Consider the following 12,636-nt stretch of genomic DNA (forward strand, 5'->3'; position numbering starts at 1 on the left):
CTCTTCTGATCTTCTCTGCTGCAGCTACCCTCACCAGGCCAGAATAATTGATCTGCTGTTGTCTAGATTATAGAAATAGTTACAGAGCAGAGCAGGTCTTGCTGCTTCTCAATCCTGGCCCCTCCACACAGCATCCACAGTGCTCTTTGTAGAATATGAGTCAGGTTCTTTTAGGTCGCTCCTCTGTTCAGCATCTACATTTTTCTGAGTAAAAGCCCAAGTTCTTATAGTGGCTTATGTGGCTCATTTTTGATCCATTTTGATCTCACTTCCTTAGCCCCTTGATCACTGTGCTCTAGCCCTGCTTGCTTTCTTGCTGTTCTGGAAACATACCATGCACAATGCCACCTTCATCCTTGTACCAAATGTACTTCCAAATGTGCTTTACTCAGGGAGCCTGGTGGTGCACTCCCATTCCTCCTCAGGGCTTGGCTCAAAGGTCACTGCTCAGTGAGGTCTAGGCAAACTCCCAGCTTAAAATTGCTACGCTAACCCCCAGTGTTCGCATCGCCTAATTTTGGTCTACTTTGTTTTTTGGTTTTTTTAATTAAAAAAACACTTTTTTTTTTTTTTAACATTTATTTATTATTGGGAGACAGAGAGACACAGATTGTGAGCAGGGGAGGGGTATAGAGAGGGGAAGACACAGAATCTGAAGTAGGCTCCAGGCTCTGAGCTGTCAGCACAGAGCTCTACGTGGGTCTCGAACTCACAAACTGTGAGATCATGACCTGAGGGGAAGTCAGTTGTTTAACCAACTGAGCCACCCAGGTGCCCTGGTCTACTTTGTATTTTTAACATAGCACTTTTCGTCTAACCTACTCTATGGTTTCTTTATTATTATATAGTTTACCCTCTGTTTTCCCCTTTCTGAATCAATGTAACCCCCTCCCCCCCCCCCCACCAACCCCTGAAGGCTAGAGGAGGTGAATTTTGTTTTTCACTGTTGTATCCCAAGTACCTAGGACAGTGGCACATAGTGTTGAAAATCATTAAATGGGGTGAGCCACCTGTGTGGCTCAGTTGGTTAAGTGTCCAATTTTTGTTTTCAGCTCAGGTCATGATCTGACAGTTTGTGAGTTCAAGCCCCATGCAGAGCTTTGCACTGACAGCATGGAGCCTGCTTGGGATTCTCTGTCTCCACCCCTCCCCGCCCCACACTCTTCCTTGCTTGTGCTCCTGTGCTCTCTCTCAAAATAAATACATAAACATTAAACAAAACAAGAAGTGCCCACTTTGTTCTTTTCTAGGAAATTAGTAATTTGGATGTTGGTTACTTTTCTTTGACCTAGTTTTTAATTTGGAGACCATCTCATGAGTTAATGACTTTTTGGTAGAGATTATATTTTTCATTTCGGTTTTATATGTCATAATCAGACAAAGTAGGTTATAAAACCTCTTTTATAGAATTTATAGAATTTAATAATATTTTCTCTGAAACCACAGTATAACAGAACAATTATAAGCGGATCTTTATCGTCAGATGACCCGATTCCAGTTAAGGATGACCTTAGAAAGTCAATAACTTTTTTCTGTCTCAATGTTCCTATCTGTTAATTGGGGGGAAATAATACCTATGTTATAGGTTTGCCCTGAATATGAAATAATATATATTTAAAATATTCTGTGAAAGGTACTCTTCCAAGTAAGTGCCTGTTGAATTTTAGCTGTCATTTATTACCTGACACAAGGGTTAAATAAACTCCACTTGATACTTGTCCTTTTTTTTTTTTTTAATTTTTTTTAATGTTTATTTAATTTTGAGACAGAGAGAGACACAGCATGAGCACGGAAGGGGCAGAGAGAGAGGGAGACACAGAATGTGAAGCAGGCTCCAGGCTCTGAGCTGTCAGCACAGAGCCCGACGCGGGGCTCGAACTCACGAACTGTGAGATCGTGACCTGAGCTGGTCGGACGCTTAACTGACTGAGCCACCCAGGCGCCCTGATACTTGTCCTTTCTTATTGATAGAGATACATTGTCTCTCACTGTAATTGTGGTTTGTTTGTTTTCTTTAACCAAATTATTCTGTAATTATGGCAATTTTTAAAAACCTGTTTGGATGCATGTAGATTTAACTTAAATGTTGATTAATTTTTGTCTTTTTTTTTTTTTATTTATTTTTGGGACAGAGAGAGACAGAGCATGAACGGGGGAGGGTCAGAGAGAGAGGGAGACACAGAATCGGAAACAGGCTCCAGGCTCCGAGCCATCAGCCCAGAGCCTGACGCGGGGCTCGAACTCACGGACCGCGAGATCGTGACCTGGCTGAAGTCGGACGCTTAACCGACTGCGCCACCCAGGCGCCCCTTTTTTTTTTTTTTTTTTTTTTTTTTTTTAATTTTTTTTTAACGTTTACTTATTTTTGAGACAGAGAGAGAGCATGAACGGGGGAGGGGCAGAGAGAGAGGAAGACACAGAATCGGAAGCAGGCTCCAGGCTCTGAGCCATCAGCCCAGAGCCTGACGCGGGGCTCGAACTCACGGACCGCGAGATCGTGACCTGAGCTGAAGTCGGACGCTTAACCGACTGAGCCACCCAGGCGCCCCTAATTTTTGTCATTTATCATCATTACATGATGTCTGTCTTTGCCCTACTGAAAGTAAAGGCTGTAAATTGTAGTTAATCTGATATAAATAAAGCCATGCTTGCCTCCCTTTTATTTGCATTTTTTGGTAACATTTTGTTCATTCCTTCATTTTTCACCATTCCTTATCACTTTCAGATTTATTTTTTTATAAACAACAAATGTCAGCATTTTGGTTTTTTTGATCACCATGTCAATCCGTCTTGGATAAGAAATATATCCATTCACATTTTCTGCAATAATCCATATATTTGGTTTTATATATCCATCTTAGTTTGCTAAATATTATATTTTAGCATAACACAAATATATACCACAATTTTATGCTACTAATTGTACATTTTCAGAAACTTTACTTTTTCTGGCTTGTTCAAACTTCTTAGTGTTTAATTTTTCTTCTTTGTTAATCTGGTAGACTTCTGATTCTTAATTCTCACAGTTACCAACTTACTGCTGAATATTATAACTGAGCTCATATCTACTGACACATCAGGATTAAGCTTCATGGCTCTTCTGCTGCTCCGTGGTGTAGCAACTGCTACCCTTCCTCCTCCAGCCCCTCTTAGATGATCTTAGAAAGCTTTGGTCTCCTGCACCCCATACCCAAACTCCTACATTTTGCTAACTTATCAGTGTATCATTGGTCCTTCCTTACGGAGAGTCTCTTCTGTTTCAACAGGTCTTTAACATTACGTGGTACATTTCACATCACGTTAATATTATCCATCTAGTTGTAGCTGTGTATCACCAACAAGATCTGTTGTTTCCCACTCCTTCCCCTCCTCTTCACCTTCCCCTTGCTTGAGACTTGTTTGGCATCTTATTTGTACCTCCTCAGCATTTTCTCTGCAGAGATCCCGTAGGTGATTTATTCTTTGAGGCCCTGCCCATTTGAACATATCCGATTTGGGGCCTGTCATATGAAAAGCAATTTATTTGTGTATAGCATTTCTGCATTGAAATTCTTTCTCATAATCTAATTGTGTTTTTGCTTTCACCACTGCAGAGGAGAAATCTAAAGTTAGGATATATCTCTTTACTTTGTGAGTCAGTGTTCTTTCATCTGGAAGCTTATAAGAGTTTATCTTTGTCATTCAGTGTTATATAAATGTATGCCTCGGTGCATCTTTTTTATTCTAGGTTGGTGGCTGTCTTCCTTCCTTCCTTCCTTCCTTCCTTCCTTCCTTCCTTCGGATGTGTGTGCCCCGTGGGAACATGAGCAGGGGGAGGGGCAGAGGGAAAGAGAGAGAGAATCTTAAGCAGGCTCCACAGATGGCTCAATCTCAGGACCCTGGGATCAGGACCTGAGCCAAAATCAAGAGTCAGATGCTTAACCATTTAACCAACTGAGCCACCCAGGTGTGCCTGGCTGTATCTGCTTTCAAAGCTTTAGATATTTCACTCCATTCTTCTTGCTTGCATGGATTCTGAGAAGTCTATTGTAATTCTTATCATTGTTCCTTTGTAGGTAAGGTGCACCCCCCTCCCCCCAGCCTTCCCCCACCTCCCACTTCTTTGCTTCTTTCAGGATTTTCCCCTTTGTCTTTGATTTTCTGCAGTTTAAATATGATGTGACTAGATGTGGTTTTCTTGGTATTTTTCCCACTTGGTATTGTCTGAACTTCCTGAATCTGTCATTAATTTTGGAATTTTTTGGTCATTGTTACTTCAGATACTGCCTCTGTTCTGCTTCTGGCACTCTACTTATGCATATATTATACCTTTTGATGTTGACCCACAGTTCTTGGATGTGCTATTTTTTTCATCCTCTTTCTGTTCACATTTCAGTTTGTGTAGTTTTTATTGACCTATTTTTAAGTTCACTGGTTTTTTCCTTGTGATGTGCCCATCAAAGGCATTCCTCAATTCTATTACTGTGGCTTTGAATTCTAGCATTTCCTTTTTTTTCTTGGAATTTCTATTTCTCTGCTTATATTACTCGTTTGTTCTTGAATATTGTCTAATTTTTTCATTCAACTCTCTAACATATTAATCATAGTTATTTTAAACTCCCTGTGTCGTACTTCCAACATCTGTGTTGTATCTGAGTCTGGTTCTGATGACTACTTTGTCTCTTCTGTGTGCTTTTTTTGTTGCTTTTTGATATGCTTTGCAATTTTTTTTGAACGCTGGACATGTATCCTGTAACAGAACTGAGATAAATGGGTTTATAATGTGAGGATTTATGTTAATTTGGCTAGGAGATGGGCAATGTTTAATGTTTTTTAAACAGCTGTAGGTACCAGAGTCTTCAAATGTCTTTACTGTCCTTTTTTTTTTTTTTTTTTTTTAATTTTTATTTATTTATTTTGAGAAAGAGCTTGCCCTGGAGCACACGTGCATACGAACATACATGGGCAGGGAAGGCCAGAGACAGAGGGAGAGAGTATCCCAAGCTGACAGCGAGGAGCCATCATGGGGCTTGATCTCATAAGATCATAGCCTGAGTCAAAATCAAGAGTCCGATGCTTAACCAACTAAGCCACCCAGGCACCCCTAAGTGCCCTTGTTTTTGATTCCCCTCTTGACTTTGGCCTTCTCTGTCTTGAAACTGTATAGCTTTTTCATCTGCTATCTGTTGTTACTGCCCTGGAGCCTGTTGATGTGGTGGGAAGTTGTAGAGAGGGAAGCATTTTGTAATCTTACGATTAACTTTCAGTCTTGTATTGGGCCAGGGTCCTGGTATTCTTATAAGCTGGAACACTGTTACTATTTCATTGTATTTATTTTATGTTTAAATGTGTTCTGTTTTTTTGAGGTATAATTGACAAATACAATTGTAAGATATTTAAAGTGGAGGGGCACCTGGTTGGAAGAGCGTGAAACTCTTGATCTCAAGGATTGTGAGTTCAAGCCCCATGTTGGGTGTAGAGATTACCGAAAAATAGAAACTTTAACAACAACAAAAAATGTGATTCGATGTACATGTACATTGTGAAAGTATTCCCCCATCTAGTTAATTGTTTGTTACATCTGTTCCCTCACATACTTATTTGGTTTTACTTTCTGGTGAAAACATTTAAGTTTTCCTCTCTTAGCAAATTTCAATTACATGGGATAGTGTTACCAGCTATAGTTACCATGTTGTACATTAGATCCTCACTTCATTCATCTTACAGCTGAAAATTTGTAACCTTTTACCAAACTCTCCCTGTTTCCACTACCGGCCAGCCCCTGGCAGTCACTTTTCTACCTTTTGTTCTGGAGTTTGACTTTTTTAAGATTCCACGTATACATGATGCTGGGCTATATTTATTTGTCTTTCTCTGTCTGACTTACTTCATCCAGCATGATAATGATTTCAGAATCTATCCATGTTGTCCCAAATAGGAAGAGTTCCTTCTTTCTCATGGCTGAATCATAGTCCTTAGTGTATGTATGTATACCCCACATCTTTGTCCGTTCATCTGTTGATGGACAACTTAGGTTGTTTCTGTATCTTGGCCATTGTGGGTAATGCTGCAGTGGATATGGGAGTATAGGTATCTCTACAATATCCTGTGTTCTTTCCCTTTGGATATGTACCCAGAAGTGGGATTGCTGGATCATATTTTTAATTTTTAAAAAAGTTTTTTTAATGTTTATTTTTGAGAGAGAGACAGAGCACGAGCGATGGAGGGGCAGAGGAAGGGAGACAAAGAATCTGAGGCAGGTTCCCGGCTCCAAGCTGTCTGCACAAAACCTGACGCGGGACTCAAACTCACAAGCCGTGAGATCATGACCTGAGCCGAAGTTGGGAGGCTTAACTGACCGAGTCACCCAGGCGCTCCCATATTTTTAATTTTTTGAGCATCTTCCATGCTGTTTTCCGTAGAGGCTGCACCAATTAATATTTCTACCAATAGTACACAAGGATTCCCTTTCCTCCGCAGCCTCACCAGCACTCAGGTATCTTAGACCTTTGTGTTGTCTAAGCTGCCTTTGTTTTCAGTGGCTCCTGGTAGTTAAGGGCGTGCCAAGAACTGTCAGTGTACCAAAGGCAAGGATCTCAGTTGGCACCTAGATGCAGGCTTATTGGAAGCTGAACCATCAGGCAGCAGCTGGGAAAATATGTAGTTAGGCCCTTTCCAGGGAGAAATTGGAGATGGGCTTTTTTTAATGCTCCCTCTGTGCCAGGCTTGGGTATATACTCATGGGGATGGGATTGTCCTACACCTGTTTAGAGCTGTTTGTTTGCTATAGTCCTGTGAGTCTCATGAATGTAAGTCCCGGTGACTGTCAGAGCCAGGTGATCTGGGGGCTTGTCACTTGGGCAGTAACCATGAAAGCTGGGGTGCCAGATAATATCCAGGGTCCTGCCAGGCAGATACTGGCTCTTTGCGGTGGGTTTTAGGGAGAAGGTGGAGGTGGTGTCATGGTTTCTCTGGCTTTCTGGAAGGATCCAGTTAACTGCCTGCTAAAGTAGATGCCTGGCCTTCAAGTAGCAAAAGTATGCAAATGGACCTCTTTTGGAAAAAGACTGGGAGATCTTGTTCTTTCTGCATGGAGACGTGGGATGATAGCTTTAGCATCTCAGGAGTCTGTTAAGAACTGTTCTTTGTTTGCTTTATAGTCTTGTGGTTCTTTTTTAAAATCTTTTTTTTAAACGTTTTTATTTATTTTTGAGAGAGAGAGAGAGAGCATGAGCGGAGGAGGGACACAGAGAGAGGGACAGAGGATCCGAAGCAGGCTTTGCACTGCCAGCAGCAAGCCCATGTGGGGCTCGAACACACGAACCGTGAGATCATGACATGAGTCAAAGCTGGACGCTCAACTGACTGAGCCACTCAGGCATCCCTATAGTTTTGTAGCTCTTATGGAAGCAAGCACTGTTGGCTTTCAGAGCTTGGTGTTTTGGGGGCCTGTCCAGGTAGGAATCTTAAGAGTTGAGGCACTAGATGTGGGGTCTAAACCTTTGCTCCTCATGGAAAAGCTTGGAGTTGGGAGTTCACTCTTGATTATATTAGCACCATACCATGAATGGGGTTTATGGTGAGCTATGTATGAGTGTTTCCTATCCAATTCGATGTGGGTATTTTCTTGTTCACTGCTTATGAAGGAGTCACTCAGCTAGGTTCTGAATTTCTTTCAGAGGAATTGTATGTTGCTGTAGATTCAGCATGTTGATTGGAGCAGGTGACTTCAGGAGCCTTCTATGTCGCCATTTGGACCAGTCTGTTACTATTTTAAATGCCCAGGAAAGAAGGCTCAGTCTTCTTAGGACCTCCCATGTGTACTTGGCAGTCACTTTCCTTTGTCATATGCTCTAGGAGATTTGTACGACTGGTCAGTTATGTTTACTGTTTCAAGCCTTCAGTTGAGAGTTTTAGTTTTCATAATTTACCTGTCAATTTTTAACTTTTGATAACTCATTCTTTGATGACTCCATGTAATTGAAATCAATTCTTACTTTAAACAGGGTTTTTTTGTATCTATCTATATCATATTGAGTGCCATTGGAATTAAAAGCAGATTTTCTTCCATTTTTCATGATTTTTTAAATGTTTATTTATTTTTGAGAGAGAGAGAGAATGAGCAGGGCAGGGGCAGAGAGAGAGGGAGACAAAATCCAAAGCAAGCTCCAGGGTCTGAGCTGTCAGCACCGGGCCCAATGGGGGGCTTGAACCCACAGACTGTGAGATCATGACCTGAGCTGAAGTTGGACGCTTAACTGACTGAGCCACCCAGGCACCTCTTTTGTTGTGATTTTGGTTTTTTCATGTTTAGTTGTTTAGATTATCTTAATTCTTACTGTTGTGCCTTTGGTTTCCATAAAATATCTCTGCTTTTTCATTTTGTGTTTATTTTCCACAAGTGAAGAACTGTGTGTTCAATGTGGGTTGCTAGTTTTATTTTTACCTTCCAGATAATTCTTTTTCATTTTTTATGACCTGTTCTTCCAGGCTTCTGAGTGAAGTTCTCTCAGATCTTGTATTTGCCCTTTGACCTCCTCAGTGTCTTTCCTTTAAGCCATCTGATTCATTGCTGGTTTCAGTTACCACCAAAATGCCAGTGACTCTGCTATCCCCACCTTCTTTTTATTGAAATATGAACATGATGTACTGGTATATTAGAGTTATCCAGAGAAACAGAACCAATAGGATATAGGTAGGTATATATAAGAGGAGATCTATTATAGGAGTTGACTCATACAATTATAGAGGCAAGAAGTCCTATGATCTGCTATCTATAAGCTGGAGAATCAGGAAAGCCAGTGGTGTATTTCTGTCCAAGTCTGAAGGCCTAAGAGCTGGGAGTGCTGATGTCTGAGGGTGGGAAGAGGATGGATATCCCAGCTCAGTCAAAAAGAGCACCCTTCCTCCACCTTTTTGTTCTGTTCAGGCCTTCAATGGATTGGGTGATACTCACCTGCATTGGTGAGGGTGATCTTTGACTCAGTCTGCCTATTCAAATGACAATCTCTTCTGGAACATTTTTTTTTTTTTTTTTTTTTTTTTAGTTAAAAAAAATGTTTTTTAAACGTTTTATTTATTTTTGAGACAGAGACAGAGTGCAAACGGGGGAGGGGCAGAGAGAGAGGGAGTCACAGAATCCAAAGCAGGCTCCAGGCTCCAGGCTCCAAGCTGTCAGCACAGAGCCCGATGTGGGGCTCAAACTCACGAACCATGAGATCATGACCTGAGCCAAAGTCAGAAGTCCAACCGATGGAGCCACCCAGGCGCCCCTTTTCTGGAACACTCTTACAGACACACCCACAAATAATGTTTTGCCATATGTGTGGGCATCCTTTAGCTGAGTCAAGTTTTCATAAAATCATCACAACTGAGGAGCTGAGGGAAATAGGCCTTTAGTGTATGGTCTTAACATTTATCTGTCTAGGGGTTAGGTTGCATTTACTCTTTGCTGTAGCTGTGTTGCTGGGTGAACTGGGGAGATCCTGGGTCCTGAGACCCCAACCCAGCCCATCCCAAAGATGTCACCAAATCCTCTTGGTCTCCTCATGAGAAAGAATTCAAGGACAGACACAACACAGCAGACAAGGGGGCACAAATGGAAAAGTTTATTAAAGTGAAAGTACAGTCTTGAGATGTGAGAGCACCTAAGTTCAAGACAGACAGAGCTGTGCGCCCTGGGGTTTGGGTTTCTATCTTTTATTGACAGTTGTCAACAAGGGATGGAATATTCATTACCTGAGGTAGGGGTATTTTGGAAACAAGGTTTTGCACTTTTCTTCCTTATTTGATCAGGGGTTCCTGTTGTGAGAAGCCCACTGACCCTATCAAAGGAGAGAAACGGAGATTCAGAGCACAGTGAAGCAAGGCTTTAATCAATGTTCTTGCAAGAGCGGGCGTCTGATGGACAGGCACATTGCAGGGCGCGGGGGCGGGGTGTGTGTGTGTGTGTGTGTGTGTGTGTGCAGTTACAGCAGGCAATTTATCTCCTAGCATGCACATCCCTCCCCTGATTCCTCATTGGCTGAGTACTGTAGAGGTTACAGCCTTACCCGGAATTTGCCTATGACCATGTAAGGCAAAAAATACATTCTTTGAGGTGATGCAGAGACTTCAGTTCTCTGGCACATGCTCATTGCAAAGCCTATGAAAATAAGCCCCAGAAATGGGTAGGGAAGAAGAATCAGGAAGTGAAGTGTCTAAGGGTTTGGGACTCCATTTTGGGGGGCGACGATTGGTATATATTTCTAATAGGTTGTAAACCTGTTGTAAAGTAGACAGCACAGCTTTTATTTGGTATTTCTGAAAATGAATCATCTCATTTACTTCTCATACTGTCATGGCACCTGCCATCTTAGGCCTGTCTGGTTTGCTCCAGCTTCTTGTGGCCTTGTGGCCCTGCAGGGACAGGCCTCTGACTTTCATGATGGCTGACCATGACTTCCTCTTCACTGGGCTCCAGGCATCCTGTTAGAACCCAACTAACTGCTTCTAACAGCTAGCTGTAGGTGTCAATTTTTGTAGTAGTTGCTCCTGATATCAATATATACATAACTGAATGTTTATCACCATTGACTGATGTCAGCATTTTACCATTTAGTGTTAAATATGGAAACCTTACTTCCATTTAGTTGTTTTTTACCTTCCCTACTTTTAAATATTATTATCTTGAGGATTACTTTGATGCAGGCAGGCTGAGTCCAAGGACCCAGAGGAGGATCTCACATGGACCAGCCAAGACAGTCCTTGACTTTGCACAGGATAGAAATCAAACATGAGCTGAGAAGAGATGAGAACAGAGTTTATTGAAGACATAGAAAGAGAGCAGATAGAGTGTCTGGGAGACATTGAAAGGAGAGTGAATCTTTTCTTTGCTTGGGGTCTGGGATTTTTGCTGAGGACTGTAGTACTTGTCTTCCTCAGGCTTCCAGGAACTGGTTAAAACAGTGTGTAGATGTTCTCCATAGGTCACTTATGCCCTGGGGCCAGGGGTCTCCGTGAGTCAGTGGTCTGGAAAACTACATGAGGACCCTTCCTGGTCACTCCTTAGATGTTATCTATAGTGCTGGAAGACTCCAAAGAAATCATTAACTCCTTGACCTTATAAGGACATACATTGTACAATAAGGCATGTGTAGGGCAAAGGTGCAGGTCCTAGCAAGAATAGAAGCAGGAAAAGCAGCAAAATGTAGTCCTTCATGTGATCTTTTCAATTTCCCTGCCTCGACATGGTATTTAAACTTGTTTCAACCATAAGATATGAATTATAAAGCTTATGAGTAAAGGATAGTTTATTCTTTAGCCATTCTTAAAAAATTTTTTTTTTTAATGTTTATTTTTGAGAGGGAGAGACAGAGTGTGAAAATGGGAGGGGAAGAGAGAGAGGAGACATGGAGTCTGGAGCAGGCTCCAGGCTCTGAGTTGTCAGCACAACTGTGGGGCTTGAACTCACAAACCGTGAGATCATGACTTGAGCCGAAGTCAGACACTTAACCGACTGAGCCATCCAGGTGCCCCTTCTTTAGTCATTCTTTAATGGTAGGTCTCCTTACAACAAATTCTATCAGTTTTCTTTCATGTGAGAATTTCTTTATTTCTTTTTTGTTCCTGAAGGAGGGTTTCAAAGCAGATAAAGAATTTACGATGTATTTTCCTATGAACTTTTGAATAATGTGACAATTCCTTCTGGCCTCCATGATCTCAGATAAGAAATCCACCATCATTCAAATTGGTGTTCTGTGGGTGAAGTACTGTTTCTGGCTGCTTTCAGGGTTCTTTCTTTAGCTTTCAGAAGTTTAATTGTGATGTGTCCAAGCATAGATTTTTGGGGGGGTTGATTAGCATCTTCCATTTAGATTTGTCTTTGTCAGTTTGGGGAAGTTTTTAGCCATTATTTTTTTAAACACACAGCTGAGGGCCCTAAGGCTTTGTTCTTTTTTTTTTTTTTTCCCCCTTTCAGCCTATTTTCTCTCTGGTTCAGATGGGCAAATTCTGTTGCTCTGTCCTCAAGTGACTGATTCTTGTCATTTACAATTGTTATGGGTTGAATAAAGTTACCCTAAGAGATATGATAAAGTCCTAACCTCTGGTGCCTATTTGTGGTCTTGTTTAATTATTCAATTTTGCCCTTAACACATTTTAAGTCTTCTCATAGAGTTTCAAACTTGGTACTTACCTTGAGACATTTTATATATTTAAAGACATGCTTTTAACTCCAGCCCTTCATGAATGCTAAATCTCTGTCCTCAACAACTGCTTTCTGCAGGGGCTCAAGCCTTATTTTCAACCTTTGTGCCAGAATTGGTAAGTGGTCCTGGATTAAAAGTGGGTTTAGATCCCAAAGAACAATTCACTACCTTCTCTAGGGTTTTCATATCTTGCCTGTTTTGTTTTTAGGTAACCTCATCCAGAAAGTCTTTATTTTCTAAGCACTGCAAGACTGAGAAAAACTTCATTCTGCCTTTTGGCCTCATCTCATTAGCCTCTTAGTAGAGGCTCTTGAATTTGTGATTCCAGCGATAGTATACCACTGCTTAAAGTACTGTTGCTTTGTACCTCCTCCTGATTCTTTCTGTTCTGAAGTTTTGTTTTCCCTTATCCTTGTTGCTTCCACAACTGTTGGATACCTTTAAATATATTTTTGTTGTTTATATGGGC

The 12,636-nt window shown here is 41.3% G+C and overlaps 1 long non-coding RNA gene across 7 annotated transcripts in view; it reads left to right on the forward strand.

Moving 5' to 3' along the window:
- Positions 1-12,636, forward strand: part of LOC132677711 (uncharacterized) — a 91,263-nt gene that overhangs the window by 8,068 nt on the left and 70,559 nt on the right. The window contains exon 3 of one of the 7 annotated variants that reach the window (XR_014135359.1): positions 1,770-2,100. The exons of the other annotated variants lie outside the window; for them this stretch is intronic. This is a non-coding gene — a long non-coding RNA (uncharacterized LOC132677711). Of the gene's footprint in view, positions 1-1,769; positions 2,101-12,636 lie in introns of those variants that run through there. 7 annotated transcript variants of the gene reach the window in all.

Source organism: Panthera onca, chromosome D2, assembly GCF_046562875.1.
Source record: "Panthera onca isolate mPanOnc1 chromosome D2, mPanOnc1 haplotype 2, whole genome shotgun sequence".
In the NCBI taxonomy this organism is placed as follows: domain Eukaryota; kingdom Metazoa; phylum Chordata; class Mammalia; order Carnivora; family Felidae; genus Panthera; species Panthera onca.